Genomic DNA, 23,827 nt, shown 5'->3' with positions numbered 1-23,827 from the left:
TTGTATGCAGCTAGAATATCTAGTTGTATAAGTTTGAAACTTTGCTTTCCAATAGGTTGAAAAAATTCAAACTCAAGTCTGGAATTTTTTTTTTTTTAGATGGAGTCTCACTCTGTCACCATGGCTGAAGTTCCATGGTAATTATCAGGTCACCACAACCACCTTTGTCTCCCAGGTTCAGGTGATTCCCTTGCCTCAGCCTCCTGAGTAGCAGAAACTACAGGTTCCCGCCATGATGCCTGGCTAATTTTTGCATTTTGTTAGAGATGTGGTTTTACAATGCTACACAGGCTGGCCTTGAACTCCTGACCTCAGGTGATCCTACCACATTGGCCTCCCAAAGTGCTAAGATAACAGTTGTGAGCCACAGTAACCAGCCAAGTTGGAGTCTCTTGAAGGTGAAATTGTTGCTTTGTGGAATTTAGAAAACAGTATATTCATTTACATCAGTTTGGCTTTCATCAGTTTTCTTGTGAAAAATTAATAATTTTCTATGTAGATTGACATAAAAGAAATTTATGGCCAAAGGCAACTTTAAGTAAAAGCCATGGATTTGCTAAGAGGAAGAGAAGTAGTGCTGAAGCACTGGGTTGAAGCTTTTGAATTTTAAGTATGCATGTTTATTTTTGAAATTCAGAATTATGAGATTAAAAAAATTACTATATATATGCATATATATGTATATATGTATACACAGTAACCATGATAAATATATATATATATAATCACAATATTCTAATGTTTATTGCCAAGTAGAGTTCTTCTTGATAAAGGTGATATCACCTATAATTAGAAAATACAAATTAAGAGGAAAAAACACTAGGGTTTTGCTTTTGACATATTAAATATTAAGATGAAAAAGAGACTGAGATGCTATCACCAGCTTACAGTAAGACCAGACAGAAAATTTTGAGAGGCCACCAATACTTGAACAGATCATACATTTTGCAGTTAATTTCAATCCTTCAGTTCTGATAGTTTTGTTTATGTCCAGTAACTGAGTTCCATATGTCCAGAACTGAGTTCTACACCTGCAGCTTTTACCAGCTATATGCTCAACAAAGAAAGTATGGTAGTCTGACTTTATTTGCATTGGGTGAAACTATTTCTTTTGTGTTATTCACCTTTTTTAAGTGCTCACAAATATTTCATTTTTCAGATCTTACCTGGGATTGACTGAAAGCTCATCTGTCTGTAGTTTGTGCAATAAGCCTTATTTTCCACTGGGAATGTTTTGTTAATTGACAAAAATAGATATGCCAGGAATCTTCGTTCATTAAAAAATGTGCCTCCATATTCTTTAATATTGTTTTCTCCCTTCTTTAGATTTGATTTGTTTGATTCTAACCTCTGCCTACCTTACTCTTCTTTTGGCAATAATGAAAAAGTAAGTTAATCAAGAGAGACAGAAAAAAAATAAGGAACAACATTTTGGCAGACAGTTTATCACTTCCCTACCTCAATTTTCTCTACTGCTATTTCCTCTCTCTCAGGATACATACAAAATAAATGTAGTTTTTACCTCTCCATGGCCTTCCAGATTGCCAGCAGAGGGAGCTAATACCTAGCGCCTTTAACTTTCCTTAGAGTAGTCAGTGCTAATAGAGTTGCCCTGTTACTATGTAAGGGAACTTCCCCAACATTTGTGGGCATGCTGCATAAGTCACCCTTTATTAAAGGACTCTTAGATGACTTTGTCTGTGGGAGCCATCTGCTTTCTGCCTGGATCCCAACTGCTGCTGACAGATGCACAGATTATTTTGGATGTTGGGGATGTCATCAACAGGTAGACGAGACAGAGAGCTCCTTCTGTTCATGGTATAGAAGAGAAACAGCTATTTAGGTTAATCTGAGGATTTGAAAGAGTTCTTTTACTTGGAGTAGGACTCCAAGAGTAATAACGTTTGCAATAAAATGCACTAAATACTTTTGTTCTGAAATTTGAGTGTCAGGACTACTCTGAGCTCATTAAATAGAATTAATATTATATTTATTGCATGAGTACCAAGAAAAGAAACAACAATGTAAAACCTGCTTAAATGTTTCTGTTAAATGAAATAAGAAAACTTAAGGTAGATAATGACTAGGATTTCTTTTGACCTTCTTATATCTGGCTCCACTGGCTCGTGAAATTGTGGTATTTCAGAAAGAACTGCAGAAAGCAGGAAATGCTATCATAGCTGAGCATGAGGAGTTCGAAAACCACAGGCCAGCTCTGCAGTACAACTGCAAGATGCAGTGAGTCTTGCTCCTTGCCAGTTCCACTTTGATACAAATACACTTCTTCAATATGTAGACTTGGCCCAAGTCACACCTGTGCAAATCAGATTTATTTTAATATCAAACATTACTCTCCCAAATATAGTAAAGTTCCTCTTTGTCATCTGAGAAAATTCTCTAGTGATAATATGATCTTACATTCATAATAGCAATAACATGGAGAAGAAAGCAAACACACCTAAACGTAAAATTTTCAGAGTGCCAGATTTTTTCCACTATTATCTCTGGATTCTCACCCTAAGGATTACAAACATTCACCGTGTCTTCTGCCCACATGCCCTAGAATGTTTTGATATGACTGAAAAAGATGGTGAAATCTGTTAAACCCACCTAGTTTGTGTTCTGTTTGTCATTTTTAAAATAGGGACCCTGTTGTTTACTGGCATACATATTCTCAATTAAAAGAGTACAAACAGGATAAGAAAACGTCTCCTTGTGAAGCAAGCCGTGATTTGTTTTGCGATAATTTCTTTTCTGATTCCGAATCTTTTCAGAATGAGCATTCTGCATGGCTGAAGGCCCAGATACTAGATTACAAACTTCCATAAAAAGTTAAGTATTCAGGTAGCCGATTTTGTATTGCAACTGAAGCAAACTCAGACAGGTTAGAGACATTTTAAATCTATGAATATTTTTCTGTGTGTAAAGCTTCTGATGCTTGTGAAAATGGAATGACCCTAATTTATTGAATATTAAGTAATTGTTATGTTAGAGGAAAAGCCACAGAAACGTGTGTCATCTTAGAAGTAAAACTCCCTATCCACTTTGGTAATACCATCTGGATCATCAGCAAAAGTCACTTGTTTCATAGGTGCCTCATGGCTTGGGAGAGCCTTGTGTCTCAAATGGGAAAGGCGTGGTGGTGACATAGAAGTCTCCAGGTTTATCTTAGAATTTTCTTTTCTATTTGTTACCTCAATGTTAACAGCAGTTCAGTAGTTTCATGGATTCCTTGATAGATATATGCACACACAGGAGGAGCAAGGCGGTTTAGCAAAGAGAACATTGCTCTCAGAATCAGACAACTGTTCTTTTGGATCCCTGTTTTGAAGTTAGTTGTTTAATCTTGGACATGTTACCTTAACTTCATTGGGCCTCAGTTTCCTCATTTTTAATGGGGAAAATAATGCCTATTGAGCCATGATGAAAGTGATGAAAGGAGATGGGTTACAACGCAGTGCCTGGGACATAAGAAAACACTCAATAAATGGTGATTGGTATGATTGGTATGATTTTATTATTGTGTGTTCACTGTGGATACATCTGCGCCCCTTCCTACTTCATAATAAGGATATTGAAGCTTAGATGCTTTCTTCTTCAGTTGCTTTCAAGGTCAAAGAAAGTGTGTTTGTGTTACCAGTTAACTGGTTTCTCAAACTTGTTCTCAGCCTTCCTCGTTCCCCTTTGCACTTTTTCCTCACAAGTTCCTTGCTCTCTTCTACCAGCACTTGACTTATTTTTAACTCTTTACACATTTCTTCTCCTTTCTGGTCTCATTTTCCTTTCAGTTCTGTTTGTGAAACTTCTCACAGCTGAAACCATAGTCTCATGTTAATAAAAATAGTTGAATGGGAATAGAACTTTTGCACTTGCATGCAATGAGGAGGGCAAGCTTCTTTCTCACAGCTTCATTGGAAGGCATTTCAGGACAGTGAGACACATGCACTGGCTTTGCCTTAGGAAAGTCCAGTAGCTCTTGAACCTGCTAATGGTGTGACCCAGGGTCAATAAGCTTTAGTCTCCCGTCTATAAAATGGAAGCTGTGAGAATTCCTTGACCACAGTGGTGTTGTGAATGCAGGTTCTTACTTTTTGTCTGAAACTCATGCCGTATGCTGTGGATTTCACAGCACACGAAATCCACAGCATGTGAATTCTGTAGGACCTGCTGTAGTGAAATGCATTAGTTATTTTCCAGTCAACTGTATGAATATTCATGCCGGGGCAAATAAAGATAATAAATGGGTTCACGTCAGTTCAGGTCATAGTATTTAACCAAATGAGTTCATGTCTGGCTAGGCTATGCCCCTAAGTTATGAATAAATTTTCAATTTTCGGAGCTGTGGGGATGTGGAAATTGAGCATAATGGATTCTGAAGTTGTACCGTGTTACAAAAGACACATGAAGCTGTAGCTGGTACAATAAGCCCTCAATAAATGTTAGTGGTTATCACTACCATGGCATCAGAAACTGTTTAATGTGGAAGTTTGTCCTTATTATTGCTCTCTTCAACTTTTCAAAACAATAATATTCTCAATTATACGAATTTTCTTCTCTTCTGTGTCCACTCACTTTTGAAATTAGCATTTTGTACTCTGCAGCCCTAGAGAATAAAGTGTACTGTAATCCAAAGCAGCATCTGATCCATCATTCTGTCAGTGGATTAATAAATGGCAATATGGTGCCTTGCAATGGTGCTATACATGAGGATTTCTTGAACGAATCTCTTAAACAGAAAAGAGGTATGGTTACATCAAGGATCCCAAATTATCCAAATGGAGCTGTGGAGGGTAGTCCTTCCAATTCTGACCTTGAGTTTGTAGTTAATACTAAGCAAGGGTCAAAGAGCTTAAGCAAGAGGCAAAGAGCTTAAGCTAGAGGCAAAGAGCTTAAGTAAGAGGACAGACCCTTGGAAAAGGCTTTCAGAAGTTGCTATCTGAGAGTCGTTAACATCATACCAAAAGCCCACTACCAGCAAAGAGCTCACCATCTCTGCGCTTGCTGAAAGCTTTCAAAAACATTACTTCCAGTTCTCTAGAAAGCCGTATGTTTGCAGAGGACAGAGTTGTCTCTGAGCAGCCTCAAGTGAAAAAACTTAAAGATTAAAGGAATGGCACCTGGAAGCACTCATGGGCAGTGCAGTGTTGAGGCTACACAGTGGCAGTTCCTCCAGACAAGTCTTCTCTACCCCTTTTCCGAAAGCAAAAAGGAACCTTAAAGTGAAATGTATCTGGAAGGTTAGCCACCTGGACAAAGCGTTTTGTGCTGCTCTGGAGTTGGGTAGCTACCCTCCATCTCTCCACCCATGATAGAGGGTTGCTGTGAGAGTCAGCAGGACAGACTGGCAAGGTCTAGTGTCTCCTTTACACACAGAGGTGTTTAGATACTAAGAGCTGTCTTTCCTTTGCTGCCTGTTACTTTCATGCATTTTATTATTGCCAGTGCAATTAACTTAGGTGTTTGAATCATTAGTTTTGTGGATCTTATGCATCATAATTTGCTATTTGCAAGGATAACAATTTATTTTTGAACTAATAGAGCTCTTTAGAAACCTCTTGGTATCTTCATGCACCTGGTAATATTCTTGCCTTGGTTCCTTCTGAACCTTAGGTCTGGATAGATTACATGTGGTTTCCCCAGTCCTTGTTCCGACAGAATGCCCCAGCAATCACCCACTGAGTCAAGGCACAGCCTCTCCATCCCTCCAGACCAAAAGTTTCGGTAAGTACAACTTTCTGATTGACTAGCTTCAGCTGAATCACGTTACTTACTCTGTCAGCCTTCACTGATTTTGTTCGTTTTTTTTTTTTTAGATTAATTCTGCAGACCATTTGGCAGTATAGAAGTTAGAATCAGATTGCAAAATGATGTGTGATATTTGAGAATCATCTAAATTATGAAGAGAAAAAAGGATGGCTTTTAGCAAATAAGTGGATAATGCATATTTGCTACACTGGACATGTAGAACATGAGATATGGTATAAATAAGCATCTTCATAGTTCTGTCAATAGACTCAGTTTATTAAGAAAAAAACAAATGTACAAAATATGTGAAAACAAACAAATGGAGGTTATTTCTAAACTTGGAAAAATTATACGCATCATTAAAAAGTCATTTAAAATATTTTGGCATTGAAATATAAACAGATACATTTTTGTTTTTTGTTTTTGTTTATGTTTTTGTTTTTTGGTGAGTGAGGGCAGAGTCTTACTCTGTCACCCAGACTGGAGTGCAGAGACATGATCTCCACTCATTGCAACCTCTGCCTCCTGAGTTCAAGTGTTTCTCCTACCTCAGCCTCCCAGGTAGCCTGGACTACTGGAGTAGGCCACAACACTCGGCTAATTTTTGTATATTTAGTAGAAATGGTACTACACTACGTTGGCCAGGCTAGTCTCAAGCTCCTGATCTCAGTTAATCTGCCCAGCTCTGCCTCCAAAAGTGCTGAGATGACAGGTGTGAGCCACAGTGCCAGGCCTAGATAAAGTTCTCATTTCCATAACATTGCAATAAATTCAAACGTGGCAGTGGACTCTAGAGCATGATTCTTGAAACACTAAGGAGTGGGTGTTTTTAGGAACTGGACCAGTGGGTTACCAAGGCTGTGATTTGAGTCATGAGGAGACTTCTACCCATACATGGGCCCCACAGCAGAGAGAACTGACTCCACAATTCCAGGCTCAAGCTTCAGTGTCTGCACTGAAAAGAAAAGAAAAATAAATATCTATAACGTCTCTTCTTCTCTGAAACATTAATTATGACTATGTTTCCCAATGCTTGTATTTAGTAAGATTTGAAGCTTACTGTTTTTTTTTTCTTTTCAATGCAGCTACAAGGCTACAAGCTCTGCAAGGCGAAAGTTATGCTAACTCAACAGTTATGCTATAAATTATGTAACCTGTCATTGTCAAATTAGCTTCTGTAGTTCTGCTTTTGTAATTTGGCTTACAAATATCCCCCTCAGTCTTTGTTCAATGCTCAGCATTTTTGGATATAAGTCTGCTGAGCCAGGGCACCTAAATACATCCTCCTATTTCCCCATATTAATCTCTGTGGTCCTCTGCTTCCCACAACATTATTGGCCAGTCAGCCAGGAGTGGAGATGACAGGTTTCCTGTCTCCTTTGCCCCTGGGGCTTAAGCCCTGGGTCTCAGGAGTCCTGTGACCCAAGGAGCACCATTGGGAGAACTTCAGCCTGGAGGGGAGATCAGCCGTTTTGTGACCTCGTGCCCCTACCAAGCAGTGCAATGGTACCTAATGGGTTATAGGACAATTCCAGGAACAGCTCACTTCAGAAACCACAGTAAGGTATTGGGACCCAAGGCAGGACACATCCCACAAGGACCAAAAGGGAGCCTAATCACCTCCTAGGATATAACTGGTAATCCAACCCAGAGGTGCTGCAGGCCGCAAGAGTGGTTCACCAATTCAGAAGAAACTTACACCTCAACCAACACAGCATGTGACAGTGGCTCACTAAATCAGCTCAGAAGGAAACTGGAGGTGGTGAAAGTGACTCGCCACCCCAATCAGGAACATGAGAACTGGTAGAAGGATGATGTGTGAGTGGTGAGGCCTAACTAGGCTAATCGGCCATAAAGTGAGGAACCACAAGTCTCTTAGTGAAGAATGTGTTCCAAGCCAAGTGTGGGGCTGATCAAGACTAGTGGTGATCCACATATGGCTAAAAGAAGCTACCCCACAACTTCAGCAATTGTGTTGGGCTTAAGAAACTCTCCAAAGCTAAGTAGTATCTAAAAGCCCCCATAATAGGAGATGGTCTAACTGGCTGGAAACAAAGGTAAAAAGTGAGCACGAGTACACTGCATCATAACTGAAAAGAAATGGGAAGAGAGTTGTCACAACATACATCATTCAAATATATGCTAAAAAAAAAACTTTAAGAAAAGGTTTACAGGTAACTATAAAATTAAGCTAACCCTGCAAAGGTAAAAAACTCTCTGTAAACTAAATGGCCCCCTTTTGGTATTAAATAGGTGACCCAAAAAACTATACACACAGAAAGAATTGGTCATGAATTTGAGGTAATGACAGGGGTCTGAGGATAGCCAGGGTACCCAGACCAATTTTCTTATATTAACTCATAATTAAATATAATACAAACAAGAACAACATGAATCCAGCCCTGCTTCACAGCTTATTGCAAAACACTTGTAGCGCAGGCCGAGCCAAAAGTGAAAATAGAAGCAGCTTCACCAGCAAACACTGAGTTAAAAGGAAAGTCCCAAGGACAGAAAGGAAACCCAGTTTTAAAAAACTACAAAAGGAAAAAAAAATTCTGCTCCATATTTCACAGCCTACCTCCCTTTGCTGAGGCAAACAGCCCCCCAGGAGCTAGGTTCCATTGCCAGTACACCCCAGGTTTCACCCCAGAGGGAAGAATTGGAGCCTTGAGAGGCCAGTGATGGAATTCAGGATAGTGAACCAGGCTGCCTCAAATCTGATCATGGTCAAGCTATATAAATACCTCTCAGGGAAATGCAAGGACTCAACTGTTATAATGACCAGTACCACATCCTGGTGTGGGGGGCAGCAAACCTTCATCTATCAGCCCTTTTCAACCACTGATCTCCTAAATGTAAATCAACACACTACCTCCTACAAGGAAAAGCCCCAAGCTCTCATAAATCTAACACAGTCCACCTTTCTAACACACAATCCAACCTGGCTAAATTGAAGATAACTTATGTTAACATTGTTTAACATGGAGGAGTGCCAGAGGATAACTCAGGCAGCCCATCAAGGGCTAGAAGCCAGTGCACCAGTTGCAAAATATACATGGTTTTGCAGGCACGAATACAACCCAGCTTACAGAAATGGCCACCAAAATGTAGGTTAACCATCACCAGGAAGCAAAGAAAAAAAAAAAAAAGCAAATCAGAGGTTTAAAAAAGGCCAATCTCTTAGCAGCAGCTCTCATTAAAAAAATGACTAGCAATATACAAGAATGTGGACGTGCACGTGCATGTGAAAGATGTCAATTTAGTCAAAAATTTAAAAGCCAGCCGAGGCTAGAGAGAAAACAATGTGTGTGATGGAAAAGAAAAATACTGAAAGAATAAATGTCCAGAAGGTAATAAAAAGTATAATCAGGACTGTGGTATAAAAGAGTCCGGCTAAGGGCTGCCTCACTGTGGGAAAACCAAATACGAATCTAAACAGGCTGGCTGGCACTAAAGGATATGGGTACTAGGACAGACCAGGCTTTTTCTTATTACAACTCCATTGGCCCATGGTCACATTAAAAGTTGAAGGCCAGCTGATGGACTTTATGTAAACACCAGGGCTACACATTCAGTACTGACTGAACCCTTAGGGCCACTATCTGAAGCTATAAAACTATTATAAAAGCCACAGGAATCTCAGAGAAAAAAGCTGTTCTGGTAAGGAGGTGTGTCATCAAAGGATTGGAAGTTCAACATAAATTCCTATACCTCCTGAATTGTCCAGTTCCCTTGTTAAGGAAAAAAAATTACTCCAAAAACTGAAAGCACCAATTACATTTCAGCTGCAAAAACACAACAACAACGACAACAACAACAAAAAACTTTCTTTCTGACTCTCCAAAAAAGCATGGTGCTAACCCTTATCATCCTGCAGGCTAAGGAATGGAAAATTTATAGAAAGAAAGTGCAAGCAGCAAATTAGAATTGCAGGTGGGATAAAAAAATTCTTTCACTTAGTTAATAACATTCCTGGAGTATGGGTTAAAGGCAACCCACTTGGATTAGCTGTACATCATGCACAGGTGGTAGTCATGTTAAAACCAAAAGAAACTCTGATTTGGGTTCATCAGTACCCAGTCCCCTGAGAAGCTATTCCAGGTATCTGTAAATATTTAAACTGGCCTTACCAACATGAAATCTTAGCTCGATGTCAATTGCTCTAAAACACTCCACTTTTGGAACATGTGTATTTTAATAAATCTCATTCCAGCAAGTGCTACCTGATTTGCAGTCCTAAATTTAAAGAATGTATTCTTTTATATCGGCTTAGCCCCAGTTAGTCACCCTATATTTGCATTTCAATAAAACAAATAAGTTGTTCAACTCACCTGGACCAGGCTCCCGCAAGTTCAAAGACTCTCCCACAGTCTTTAAGGAAGCATTGACTTTGAAGCCTACAACCTGCCAAATGTTAACTGTTCCTTGTTGCAGTATGTGGATGACCTTCCTCTAGCAGACCCAACCCAGGATGACTGTTATCAAAAAACTCAAGACCTCCTCCATCTCCTATGAAAAACAGGCTAAAATTATCTTTTAAAAAAGGACTAATTATTCTTAAAAATGTCAAATATGTAGGTTTCATAGTAAGCCATGTGGAATGCCAGCTTGGCCATAAGCAGAAACAGGCCGTTTGTGCACTCCTGACACAAACCACTAGGCATTACATTAAAAAATTCTTAAAAGAAGAAAAATTCCACCATATCTAAATCACAAATTTTTCATGGATGGCTAAGCCATTATATAATATTACAAAAGGGGTAAAAACGAAACCCTCCTCTGGCAAACTAAACAGCAAATATCATTTAAAAAAATCAAAAAAAACCCTTAACTCAAGTCCCAGCCTTTGGTCTGCCAAATGTAACTTAGCCTTTCTTTCTGTACCTGCATAAATGAAAAGAAATGGCTATATGGTTCTTCACTGAAATTATAAAATTATAGCATTGTCCAGTCAAATACTTATCTAAACAATTAGACTCTGTGGCACTAGGATGGCCTCCTTTCCTTAAGGCATTAGCCACCACTGCCTTGCTAATGCAAGAGGATAACACACTTACTTTGAGACAGCAGCTAACAGTCCATGTGCCACACTCAGTCAAAACTTTGATGAACAAATAAGGCATCACTAGTTGTCAAATCTGAGAATAACGCAGTACCAAGGACTTCTATATGAAAACCCTTACATTACTTAAAATACAGCAAACAACTTAAGCCCGACCACCCTTCTCCCAGTCAAATTTGATGCTCCCCTCCATAACTGTGTCTAAACAGTGGATCACGTATTTTCTGAACCAGGAGATCTTACAGATCAATCCCTCAAAAACCCAGATGTTGAATATTTCATAACTGAAAGAGTTTTGAGCTAGAAAAAAATCCAACAAGCCGAGTATGCAGTGGTAACATTAAACTCAATGATAGAAGCTCGATCTTTGCCTACTGGAACATGAGACCAAAAGGCAAAATTAACAGACCTAACAAGAGCCCTTTTGCTGCAAAAGAAAAAAAGGTCAATATTTAAACACATTCTAAATATGCTTTTACCACACTACATGTTCATAGAACTATATATAAAAAGAAAATTTCTTAACAACTGGAGGCAAATAAATAAAGTGGACAGAAAAAATCCTACAGCTCTTAGCAGCTGTATATGCTCCAGAAAAAGTGGCAATAGTGCATTATCTGGAACACCAAAAGGCAGGGACATCAAAAGCCAAAAGAAACAGGAAAGCTAACACTTTCCCCACATAACCTTGATATAAAAAAGCACCCAAAAAATGATGCCCACCCTCTACTCATACTACATAGCCCCAAAACAACATAGCCAGGCCCACTGCTACTCAGTTAATAGCTCTAACTAAATGTCAACCTGTGCCAAAAGAAGAAAACATGCTTTCCCATAAAGAATAAAATGATACTAATGCCTTCGATTAAATTTATCCTATAAAATGATTTTTTAAAAAAACAGAAAAATTTGGCAAGACAAGGGTTCAAATGAAAAGAAAACATGTTTTTCTCTGTGTAGCTATCTCACTCCAAGGACAGTTATAAAATAACACTGTCTAAAAAGTTGAGGCCAAGGGAATGGGTCACAAATACCCCACACTGAAGCAAAGTTCAAAAGGAAAGCAAATTACTTTACTGTCTCTCCTTCTCTGAAGCATTAATTATGACTATGTTTACCAATGCTTGTATTTTGTAAAATCTGTATGTTCCTGTTTCTCTTTCAACCTAGGTGCAAAACCCAGCTATGCAAGGCAAGAAGTTATGCAAGTCAACAATTATGCTGTGAATTACATAACTGTTCATTGTATAATTAGGTGCTTTAGGTCTGCTTCTGTAAGTTTGCTCATAAAAACCCTGCTCAGTCTTTATTCAATACTCAGCCTTTTTGGATATAAGCTCACTGAGCTGGTGCACCTAAATAAATCCTCCTGTTTCCCCATATCAGCCTCACTCATAATACTCTGTTTCCATCAACACCAGTCATATTTCCAAAGTTTTTATCTTTTTTTGAGACAGAGTCTTGCTCTGTCACCCAGGCTGGGGTGCAGTCTCACCTTACTGCAGCCACTGCCTCCTGGGATGAAGGAATTCTCCTGCCTCAGCCTCCTGAATAGCTGGGACTACACACACACCACCATGCTTGACTAATTTTTGTATTTTTATTTATTTATTTTTTCTTTTTTTATTATACTTGAAGGTTTAGGGTACATGTGCACAACGTGCAGGTTAGTTACATATGAATACATGTGCCATGTTGGTGTGCTGCACTCATTAACTCATCATTTAACATTAGGTATATCTCCTAATGTTATCCCTCCCCTCTCTCCCCACCCAACAACAGGCCCCAGTGTGTGATGTTCCTCTTCCTGTGTCTGTATATTCTCATTGGTCAATTCCCACCTGTGAGTGAGAACATGCCGTGTTTGGGTTTTTGTCCTTGCCATAGTTTGCTGAGAATGATGGTTTCCAGCTTCATGCATGTCCCTACAAAGGACATGAATTCAACATGTTTTCTGGCTGCATGGTATTCCATGGTGTATATGTGCCACATTCTCTTGATCCGGTCTACCATTGTTGGACATTTGGGTTGGTTCCAAGTCTTTGCTATTGTGAATAGTGCCGCAATAAACATACGTGTACATGTGTCTTTACAGCAGCATGTATTGTAATCTTTTGTGCGTATACCCAGTAATAGGGATGGCTGGGTCAAATGGTATTTCTAGTTCTAGATCCCCGAGGACTTGCCACACTGACATTCACAATGGTTGAACTAGTTCACAGTCCCACCAACAGTGTAAAAGTGTTCCTATTTCTCCACATCCTCTCCAGCACCTGTTGTTTCCTGACTTTTAATGATTGCCATTCTAACTAGTGTGAGATGGTATCTCATTGTGGTTTTGATTTACATTTCTCTGATGGCCAGTGATGATGAGTATTTTTTCATGTGTCTTTTGGCTGGATAAATGTCTTCTTTTAAGAAGCGTCTGTTCGTATCCTTCATCCACGTTTTGATGAGGTTGTTTCTTTTTTTTCTTGTAAATATGTTGGATTTCATTGTGGCTTCTGGATATTAGCTCTTTGTCAGATAAGTAGGTTGCAAAAATTTTCTCCCATTTTGTAGGTTGCCTGTTCTCTCTGATGGTAGTTTCTTTTGCTGTGCAGATGCTCTTTAGTTAAATTAGATCCCATTTGTCAATTTTGGCTTTTGTTGCCATTGCTTTTGGTGTTTTAGACATGAAGTTCTTGCCCATGCCTATGTCCTGAATGGTATTGCCTACATTTTCTTCTAGGGTTTTTATGGTTTTAGGTCTAACATTTAAGTCTTTAATCCATCTAGAATTAATTTTTGTGTAAGGTGTAAGGAAGAGATCCAGTTTCAGCTTTCTGCATATGGCTAGCCAGTTTTCCCAGCACCGTTTATTAAATAGGGAATCCTTTCCCCATTTCTTGTTTTTGTCAGGTTTGTCAAATATCAGATGGTTGTAGATATGTGGCATTATTTCTGAGGTCTCTGTTCTGTTCCATTGGTCTATATCTCTGTTTTGGTACCAGTACCCTGTTGTTTTGGTTACTGTAGCCTTGTAGTGTAGTTTGAAGTCAGGTAGCGTGATGCCTCCAGCTTTGTTATTTTGGCTTAGGATTGACTTGGAAATGCGGGCTCTTTTTGGGCCCCATATGAACTTTAAAGTAGTTTTTTCCAATTCTGTGAAGAAAGTCATTGGTAGCTTGATGGGGATGGCATCGAATCTATAAATTACCTTGGGCAGTATGGCCATTTTCACGATATTGATTATTCCTACCTATGAGCATGGAATGTTCTTCCATTTGTTTGTATCCTATTTTAATTCATTAAGCAGTGGTTTGTGGTTCTCCTTGAAGAGGTCCTTCACGTCCCTTGTAAGTTGGATTCCTAGGTATTTTATTCTCTTGGAAGCCATTGTGAATGGGAGTTCACTCATGATTTGGCTCTCTATTTGTCTGTTATTGGCGTCTAAGAATGCTTGTGATTTTTGCACATTGATTTTGAATCCTGAGACTCTGCTGAAGTTGTCTGTCAGCTTAAGGAGATTTTGGGCTGAGACAATGGGGTTTTCTAGATATGCAATCATGTCATTTGCAAACAGGGACAATTTGACTTCCACTTTTCCTAATTAAATACCATTTTTTCCTTCTGCCTGATTGCCCCGGCCAGAACTTCCAACACTATATTGAATAGGAGTGGTGAGAGGGGGTATCCCTGTCTTGTGCCAGTTTTCAAAGGGAATGCTTCCAGTTTTTGCCCATTTAGTATGATATTGGCTGTGGGTTTGTCATAGATAGCTCTTATTATTTTGAGATATTCCCATCAATACCTAATTTATTGAGAGTTTTTAGCATGAAGCATTGTTGAATTTTGTGAAAGGCCTTTTCTGCATCTATTGAGATAATCATACGGTTTTTGTTATTGGTTCTCTTTATATGCTGGATTATGTTTATTGATTTGTGTATATTGTACCAGCCTTGCATTCCAGAGATGAAGCCCACTTGATCATGGTGGATACGCTTTTTGATGTGCTGCTGGATTTGGTTTGCCAATATTTTATTGAGGATTTTTGCATCGATGTTCATCAGGGTTATTGGTCTAAAATTCTCTCTTTTTTGTTGTGTCTCTGCCAGGCTTTGGTATCAGGATGATGCTGGCCTCATAAAATGAGTTAGGGAGGATTCCCTCTTTTTCTATTGATTGGAATACTTTCGGAAGGAAAGGTACCATCTCTTCCTTGTACCTCTGGTAGAATTTGGCTGTGAATCCATCTTGTTCTGGACTTTTTTTGTTTGGTAAGCTATTAATTATTGCCTGAATTTCAGAGCCTCTTATTGGTCTCTTCAGAGATTCAACTTCTTCCTGGTTTAGTCTTGGGAGGGGGTATGTGTCGAGGAATTTATCCATTTCTTCTAGATTTTCTAGTTGATTTGCATAGAGGTGTTTACAGTATTCTCTGATGGTAGTTTGTATTTCTGTTGGATCGTAGTGATATCCCCTTTTTCATTTTTTATTGCATCTGTTTGATTCTTTTCTCTTTTCTTCTTTATTAGTCTTGCTAGATGTCTATCAATTTTGTTGATGTTTTCAAAACACCAGCTCCTGGATTCATTGATTTTTTGAAGGGTTTTTGTGTCTCTATTTCCTTCAGTTCTGCTCTGATCTTAGTTATTTCTTGCCTTCTGCTAGCTTCTGAATGTGTTTACTCTTGCTTCACCCACTTTCCGACACTCCCCAGTGAGATGAACCCGGTACCTCAGTTGGAAATGCAGAAATCACCCATCTTCTGCTTCACTCACACTGGGAGCTGCAGGCTGGAGCTGTTCCTATTCGCAATCTTGGCTCCACCCCCAGTGTGGTTTCTTTTTCTGTGTCAGGTGTTCTCAATGTTCAGCTCTGATTCATGAGTGAGGAAATGTAGTGTTTGGTTTTCTGTTCCTGTGTTACTTTGCTGAGGATGATGGTTCCATCTTTATCCATGTCCTTGCAAGGGACATGATCTAATTGATTTTTGAAGCTGCAAAGTATTTCTTTGTGTATATATACTACATTTTCTGTATCTAGTTGATAATGTTCTCTGAGTAAAGTCGGCATTTGAGTTGATTCTATGTCTTTGCTACTGTTAATTGTACTGCAATAAACATACACGTGCAGGTATCTTTCAAATATGAAACATTTGTATTTTGGGGGTAGATAGCCAGTAATGACATTGCTCGGTCAATGGTGTTTCTAGATCCTTGAACAAATTACCACGCTGTCTTCCACAGCGTTGACACTAATTTACTTTCCCTCCAACAGTTTAGAAGTCTTCCTGTCTCTCCACAGACTTTCCAGCATCTGTTATTTCTTGACGTTTTAATAGTCACCATTCTGACAGGCCTGAGGTGGTATCTCATTGTGACTGTGATTTGTATTTCTCTACTGATTAATGATGTTGAGCTTTCTGAGTTAAAAAAAAACCTTTTAAGAGAAAATAGGTCAAGAAAACAATCAAGATGATTACTCAAAGACACCACATACAGGGTTTAATTAGATAGATTTGATAACAAACATTTATAAGGCCATGAGCAATAGTGTTAGTGCCAAAGCTAAGAACTTTTTAAAATAAGATTAGCACCTGTTTTACAGTACATGTGTCATATTCCTCTGAAGTTTGAAGGACCAATAACTCTTTTCTTACTCTAACCTGGTCTTCCAATATTAGCTCTTCAGTAGCCATTTCACCTGAGTTTTTAACACTGTTCTGGAGAAAGAAAAATATTATTTGCCCAACTTATAAGATGGAGATACAAAGGGGCTGGAAACTAGAACAGGAAACAGTTGGTGAAAAATCAGCTCTTCTGTAAAATTTCCACCAACCTTTCTTTTCAAGCGGTTTCTTATTTCTTCTTCAGAACACTCCAGAATAGGAAATTTTAAAGTATTTTCATCGACAAGACACAAAGATATTTGCTCTCATTTTAGGCTGTTTCAATTTTTATGTCTTCAGATTTACTGAAGCTCAATCTGTTGTTAAAGTTATTTAATAGTTTTTTTTTTAATCCAAGTAATTGTGCTTCTTATCTCTAGATTTTTCAGGTTTTCTTTTTTAATTTGTCTTCTGGCAGGACTTTTTTAAGGAATCAGAGGGACTGATGGGGTTGAGGAGGATACTTATTATGTAGATGCACCGGCCCACTCAGATTAACTTCTGAAGGACTGAGCCCTGAACAAAGAGTTAAGTTACCTTTTGAGCATTCTGCCTTTTCCCATCAGGCAATACAAGACTTTCCAATTATGGAGATTTGCAACAAGCAAACACTGGCTGAGGCTGCTGGCTTATTGGTAGGGTTTGGCGAAGTGAAGTTATCTTGTGGCATTAATTCCTTTGCCCCCCATGGCCACTGGTCCCCCGTATTAGTTCCTACACTTACATAGCATGAGGAAATTCCTCAGCCGCCAGCTATGTTTTCAGCTAGTTGAACAAACACATTTTTGGTTGATGGGGAAAGCTCAGGCATTGACTGATCAAAATGCTTACTTCTAGCCTTTTTGACAGTTAGCAGCAGAATTCCAGGGCCGGCTCCTTGTCTATCAACTCGTAATAGTGCTGTGCATCCTTTAGACCAAAAAGGTAGCTCTGGCTTTAAGGAGCTGTGTTAGTATAGATCACTGAATGTTACAGTCTGGGTATCCGATTTGTGGTCTCCATCTAGATGTTTGAGACTGCTGCTGTTAAACCTTTCTTGTGTCAAACCACCGCGGACTGCTTCTGTTTTTGTTTTGTTTTGCTTTGTTTTAAGATTATGATCATCCCCGCCCTGGCAGGCATCAAAGTACAAGAGAATAGGCCCTTTATAGGAGGGAGGGGCTTCTTCATGTTGATCTATAAACTCTCCTTCTTTTTCTCCCTCTGATTTAATATATACCTCAAACCAGAATTCACAGGGTAAGCACTTAGGGTCATAATATACGTATAGCTGATTATTTCCTGGGTCACAGACTGAATAAGGGGTGATTGGTTTTCTTACATACAACTGAGTTTCTGCTTACACATTCTTTAATTTCTTTTAATTCCTGTTCCAATCTCACTGATATTCCCATGTTGATCTTTTATCTTTCATCTGTCATTTTTTATTTGTTCATACTTAAAACTGCAGGTTTAAAGTTTTTGTCTAAAAAGTTTAGGACAGTTTCAGTTTGTGTTTTTACTTCACATTAGCCATAATTTTGTGGGATTTTTTGTGCTTTTATTTTTTAGAACACTATATTTAAAATATTATAAGATGTTAACTCTGATAGTCAGGTATTCTTTATTTATTCAAGATGTGCCCTTTGTTGTTTAAGGCTTAGCTGGAATTCCAACAGCGTTTTGACAGAGTGTAATATAAAAAGATCAATTTTTAAAATTGGGTCTGTATTAACACTCCCCGTTATCATGTAGGGAGATAGCTTAAAATTCTGCGTTAGCCTTCACCTTCTTCTCACATTAAAACTATAGCTAATTTTCTGAATTAATGCTTAGAGTTTTGTGCATTTTTGAAAATATCTTCTGTTATGTTTATGTAACTAAGTTTTTAAATACCTCAGGTTATTTTAATACTTTTGAACATCAAGATTTTTTTTTGAAATAAAGATCTATTCATCTTTTACTTTATTTTACACGTTGTCTATTTTATACATCAACTGTATCCTTTGCTCCCAGGACTTAAATGTTAGTTTCCTGTGCTTAACATTTTTAACCATAAATCAGTTCTGCATCAGACAAAACAGAGAAAAGTGTGCCTCATCAATAATTTATGTAACCCCTAAAGGGTAGAACAAACTCATTAAATTAGCACAGATGTTATTCTTCACACCTTCCTAGATCAGAAATCCCAGCCTCACTGTGCGAATGTGGAATTTAACTTTTGAAACGTCATCTGTGCCTGGATGGTTGAATGGGAAGACTGCAAAAAATTTCCCAGCAGTTTCAACTTGTCTTTCTTGATTAACTCTTTGATTGGTTGATATAAATAATTATTGGTTTCCAAGGTCTAGACAATTTTTTAATTACTTGTTATTTATGAAGCGATAATTGTATTTTCACGAGTTTATTTATATTTAGAAGATTTATAATTTTACCTGTTACTAACGTTGAGTAAAGTAAGTCAATCTACTAATTTGGATTCCTGAATATTAGGTGGTAATAGTATAAAGTCGGTTTTGTTTTGTTTTTGCTTTGTTCTTAAATAAGGTTATCAATTCCATATAAAATACATTAGGCAGGATTCTATATTACCAAGTACGTTTTGGTTGTATATAAAAAACTTATAAAATAATTTGCTTACATGGAGACTGTCAATATCTAAATGAAAGAACAAGAGAATAAGCCTGTAATTATGCAGTAGGATCAAAAAGTATAAAGACTCCTGGCATAAGCCTGCTTATCTTGTTAGGAAAAATGGCAAGATCACCATGGCTGAAGCATAGTGTGGAAGGGGAACAATTATTGATGAGCTCATGGAGCTGACACACATTCCTTGTGATTTTCTAGGGTTTTCTATAGATCAATAGATTTTACTCTAAGCCTGATTCATGACTGGGAGTGGAATTCTTAAGGTTGCTTTTAACATCTAGTGGTTAGATGCTAGAAATGAAGATAAATATTCTAAAATCTAAGTATTTTAATATCTAGAGTCTCAGGTGCCTATAAAAAATTGATAGCGTTGGACTATATCTTCTGAAAATTGTAAAGAAAGGCATACGTGTAGAACTTTCTGATATTATATTTTCAAGGTTTCTTAACCCAATCTGTGTTTTTTATAAATCACAGAGATGTTAAGAAGCTTTTGAAAAATTTGGTTGTTCAAGTTGAGATAAATGGGGTGAAGTCAATTATGTTGATTTATGATTAGAAGCTAAACCATAGAGTTTATATTTCTCCCCTTTTCTTTCTCATTACATTTTTATAATTTCTGTGCAACGCTAATATAGCAAATGAAACTCTAGACAATCTAAGTTTCTGGGGTCCCAAGAAAGAAAATTCAGTCACTGATGATTGGTGAAGAGCTAAATTTCACTACAGCTGGAAGGCATACACAATACACATCAACATATGTATATTGGCACACCACATTATGCATACATATTATGCATAACGTTTTTATAAGACAGATACTGAATGTGTCTTTTTGTGTGTGTGCGTGTGTGTGAACATTTTTCTTTTTTTTATTATTATACTTTAAGTTTTAGGGTACATGTGCACATTGTGCAGGTTAGTTACATGTGTATACATGTGCCATGCTGGTGCACTGCACCCACTAACTCGTCATCTAGCGTTACGTATATCTCCCAATGCTATCCCTCCCCACTCGCCCCACCCCTCAACAGCCCCCAGAGTGTGATATTCCTCTTTGTGTGTCCATGTGATCTCATTGTTCAATTCCCACCTATGAGTGAGAATATGCGGTGTTTGTTTTTTTGTTCTTGTGATAGTTTACTGAGAATGATGATTTCCAATTTCATCCATGTCCCTACAAAGGACATGAACTCATCATTTTTTATGGCTGCATAGTATTCCATGGTGTATATGTGCCATATGCAGCCAAAAAACACATGAAAAAATGCTCATCATCACTGGCCACTAGAGAAATGCAAATCAAAACCACAATGAGATACCATCTCACACCACTTAGAATGGCAATCATTAAAAAGTCAGGAAACAACAGGTGCTGGAAAGGTTGTGGAGGAATAGGAACACTTTTACACTGTTGGTGGGACTGTAAACTAGTTCAACCATTGTGGAAGTCAGTGTGGCGATTCCTCAGGGATCTAGAACTAGAAATACCATTTGACCCAGCCATCCTATTACTGGGTATATACCCAAAGGACTATAAATCATGCTGCTATAAAGGCACATGTACACGTATGTTTATTGCAGCATTATTCACAATAGCAAAGACTTGGAACCAACCCAAATGTCCAACAATGATAGACTGGATTAAGTAAATGAATGTGTCTTATGATACAAAAGTTGCTAGAATCTTGTAATAAAGAAGCCAAGCAAATACCAGGTTTTCAAGAATTATAGTTGGGGCTAGATAATTCTTCTTTTGCAGAAGCTGTTAAACAGAAATAACCATCAAGTACTCTCTACTGTTTAAGAAAGATATTTGATAGATGATTTTAAAGTAGACATCTAGGATTCAATATATTTATGCTCTTTCTTGTTTTAAAAGAATCCAAACAAATAAGCACCTGACGTACAGATTCTCTTCTTAATGCTAGAGAGTAATCCACAAAGCAAAACCCCTACAGAGACAGACTTTGCTTTCTCCCTGAGATTAAAAGATTGCTGCTCAATACAAAAAAAAAAGTCATTTAATATATGAAGGAAAAGCTATGCTAGTTAGGCACATTCTTGGGACCAGGCAGACAATGTGAAATCTAGACATTAGCAGACTTTAAGTGGTGTATGTGGGCTGGCATTATCGATAGAATTCAAGTTATTCCGGGCTAAATTGTATGTAGAGAAACATATTTGTTGGAGTTTTTACTTGGCTCAGTAATTTTTCAATGAGTCAGAGATCCAGATATTGGTAAATTTTAACTGGTGTAAGTGCATTGGCATTATTTATGGAAATCAAGTTATTCAAATGAAACTTGTAGCTAGGGAGGTGTATTTCTTAATGTGTGTCATTTTCCTATTCCTGTGTCCCTGTGTTCTCATCGTTCAATTCCCACCTATGAGTGAGAATATGCAGTGTTTGGGTATTTCTCCTTGTTATAGTTTTCTGAGAATGATGGTTTCCAGCTTCATCTATGTCCCTACAAAGGACATGAATTCAACATTTTTTATGGCTGCATAGTATTCCATGGTGTATATATGCCACATTTTCTTGATCCAGTCTATCATTGTTGGACATTTGGGTTGGTTCCAAGTCTTTGCTATTGTGAACAGTGCCACAATAAACATACGTGTGCATGTGTCTTTATAGCAGCATGTTTTGTAATCTTTTGTGTATATACCCAGTAATAGGGATGGCTGGGTCAAATGGTATTTCTAGTTCTAGATCCCTGAGGACTTGCCACACTGACATTCACAATGGTTGAACTAGTTCACAGTCCCACCAACAGTGTAAAAGTGTTCCTATTTCTCCACATCCTCTCCAGCATCTGTTGTTTCCTGACTTTTAATGATTGCCATTCTAACTAGTGTGAGATGGTATCTCACTGAGGTTTTGATTTACATTTCTCTGATGGCTAGTGATGATGAACATTTTTTCATGTGTCTTTTGGCTGCATAAATGTCTTCTTTTAAGAAGTGTCTCTTCATATCCTTAGTCCACTTTTTGATGGGGTTTTTTTTTGTTTTTCTTGTAAATTTGTTGGAGTTCATTGTGGCTTCTGGATATTAGCCCTTTGTCAGATAAGTAGATTGCAAAAATTTTCTCCCATTCTGTAAGTTGCCTGTTCACTCTGATGGTAGTTTCTTTTGCTGTGCAGAAGCTCTTTAGTTTCTTTAGATCCCATTTTTCCATTTTGGCTTTTGTTTTGTTTAGCGTGAATTTGATCCTTTCATTAGGATATTAGCTGGTTATTTTTCTTGTTAGTTGATGCAGTTTCTTCCTAGCCTCAATGGTCTTTACAATTTGGTATGTTTTTGCAGTGGCTGGTACTGGTTGTTCCTTTCCATGTTTAGTGCTTCCTTCAAGAGCTCTTTTGGGGCAGGCCTGGTGTGACAAAATCTCTCAGCATTTGCTTCTTTGTAAAGGATTTTATTTCTCCTTCACTTATGAAGCTTCATTTGGCTGGATATGAAATTCTGGGTTGAAAATTCATTTCTTTAAGAATGTTGAATATTGGCCCCCACTCTCTTCTGGCTTGTAGAGTTTATGCTGAGAGATCAGCTGTTAGTGTGATGGGCTTCCCTTTGTGGGTAACCCAACCTTTCTCTCTGACTGTCCTTAACATTTTTTCCTTGTTTTCAACTTTGGTGAATCTGCCAATTATGTGTCTTGGAGTTGTTCTTCTTGAGGAGTATCTTTGTGGCGTTCTCTGTATTTCCTGAATCTGAATGTTGGCCTGCCTTGCTAGATTGGGGAAGTTCTCCTGGATAATATCCTGCAGAGTGTTTTCCAACTTGGTTCCATTCTCCCTGTCACTTTCAGATACACCAATCAGACGTAGATTTGGTCTTTTCACATATTCCCATATTTCCTGGAGGCTTTCTTTGTTTCTTTTTATTCCTTTTTCTCTAAACTTCTCTTCTCCACTTCATTCATTTCATCTTCCATCACTGAGACCCTTTCTTCCAGTTGATCCAGTAGCAGATTCAGTACAGATCCAGTAGTAGCTGTATCTCATACAGCAGTGGTCATCCAGCAAATTCCAACTGATCTGCTACTGAGGCTTGTGCATTCATCACATAGTTCTCTTGCCTTGGTTTTCAGTTCCATCAGGTCCTTGAAGGACTTCTCTGCATTGGTTATTCTAGTTAGCCATTCGTCTAATTTTTTTGTCAAGGATTTTAACTTCTTTGCCATGGGTTTGAACTTTCTCATTTAGCTTGGAGTAATTTGATTGTCTGAAGACTTCTTGTCTCAATTGGTCAAAGTCATTCTCCATTCAGCTTTGTTCCATTGCTGGTGAGGAGCTGCATTCCTTTGGAGGAGGAGAGGTGCTCTGATTTTTAGAGTTTTCAGTTTTTCTGCTCTGTTTTTTCCCCCATCTTTGTGGTTTCGTCTACGTTTGGTCTTTGATGATGGTGACATACAGATGGGGTTTTGGTGGGGATGTCCTTTCTGTTTGTTAGTTTCCCTTCTAACAGTCAGGACACTCAGCTGCAGGTCAGTTGGAATTTGCTGGATGACCACTCCAGACCCTGTTTGCCTGAATATCAGCAGCAGAGGCTGCAGAACAGCGGATATTGGTGAACAGCAAATATTGCTGCCTGATCGTTCCTCTGGAAGTTTTGTTTCAGAGGAGTACCCTGCTGTATGAGGTGTCAGTCAGCCCCCAGTGGCGGAATGTCTCCCAGTTAGGCTACTCGGGGGTCAGGGACCCACTTGAAGATGCAGTCTTTCCATTCTCAGA

General features: G+C 38.3%; 1 pseudogene; it reads left to right on the top strand.

Moving 5' to 3' along the window:
• The window catches only part of LOC112208922 (centriole and centriolar satellite protein OFD1-like), a 55,614-nt pseudogene that overhangs the window by 15,932 nt on the left and 15,855 nt on the right, over positions 1 to 23,827 (top strand).

The sequence above is a fragment of the Pan troglodytes genome, chromosome Y (assembly GCF_028858775.2).
Source record: "Pan troglodytes isolate AG18354 chromosome Y, NHGRI_mPanTro3-v2.0_pri, whole genome shotgun sequence".
NCBI classification, from domain to species: Eukaryota; Metazoa; Chordata; class Mammalia; order Primates; family Hominidae; genus Pan; species Pan troglodytes.
Note: the sequence above shows the minus strand (reverse complement) of the source record. Positions and strands in the feature narration are given on the sequence as shown.